Genomic DNA, 1,355 nt, shown 5'->3' with positions numbered 1-1,355 from the left:
TCCGGTTGTCTGGTATTCCCATTTCTTTCAGAATTTTCCACAGTTTGTGGTGATCCACACAGTCAAAGGCTTTGGCATAGTCAGTAAAGCAGATAGATGTTTTTCTGGAACTCTCTTGCTTTTTCCATGATCCAGCAGATGTTGGCAATTTGATCTCTAGTTCCTCTGCCTTTTCTAAAACCAGCTTGAACATCTGGAAGTTCATGATTCATGTATTGTTGAAGCCTGACTTGGAGAATTTTGAGCATCTCTTTACTAGACTATGAGATAAGCGCAATTGTGCAGTAGTTTGAGCATTCTTTGGCATTGCCTAAACAATTCAGTAGTGCTAAGTTCATTCACATTGTTGTACAACTCTAGCCATATTCCATCTCCCCAATTTTTCACATTCTTAAACTGAACTGTCCCTATTAAACACTAAGTTCTGATCACTATTCTCCATCCTCCCACTCCCCAGCCTCTGGACCAGTTTAATTCATGATTACATGAATTTGACCATTCTAGGTCCCTTGTATAAGTGGAATCAAACATAGGTGCTTGATAATTTCTTAACAAATTTAATCACATACATGACACAGTCACAGATGTAAATACGTGTGAGAAACAGTTATTTTAGTAAGTAAAAAAGCCATAAATAGTTTCACATTTTATAGTATATTTAAGACTTCTTAGAGAAATATTCCTAAAAAGAAGTGTAGAGCCATGAAAATATGTCTACATGTTTGGATGATTTTTCCTAATTTCTTTAATGAATTTTTAAATAAACTTGAAAAATTCTGGAGTCCTACTGAATTTGAAATATTTTTATTTTGTGTATCTCCACTGTGATTTTCTTTAGGTTTATTTGGTTCCAGGGATTTGTTTTTAGGAGTCTCATATTCTCAATAAGGTAATTAACAGCCTCCAAAGTCTTATGCAAAATTCTCAGCTTCAGGATTCACAAGTTTTCTCATGTTATACTCTGCAAAAGGGAACACACTTCCCATGTATTTTGTGCAAGACAGAGTGATGAACGCTGTTTCTGGTAAGGCTAAAATGTGTGGCAACATCCAAATCATCTCACCCCACATATTTTATACTGGGAAACTGAAGTGAAGTTCATACTGCAGATCAGTCCACACTGTTTCCTTATTGTGGTTGCTACTAGTCTTGAATTTGGTGTAAAGAAATGTCTATCTTAACATCACTGTAGGAGTTATGCCAGATACATGTTTTGAAACCTGGTCTTTCACATGAAGGTTTTTTAGATTGTATTTTTTTTAACTTTTTATTGTGGCTAAAATACACACAAATTTATTATCCTAACCTATTTTTATTTTTTATTTTATTTTTTATTTTTAAACTTTACTAAAATT

The sequence above is a fragment of the Bison bison genome, unplaced genomic scaffold (assembly GCF_000754665.1).
Source record: "Bison bison bison isolate TAMUID 2011002044 unplaced genomic scaffold, Bison_UMD1.0 scf7180017864471, whole genome shotgun sequence".
Taxonomy (NCBI): Eukaryota; Metazoa; Chordata; class Mammalia; order Artiodactyla; family Bovidae; genus Bison; species Bison bison.
Note: the sequence above shows the minus strand (reverse complement) of the source record.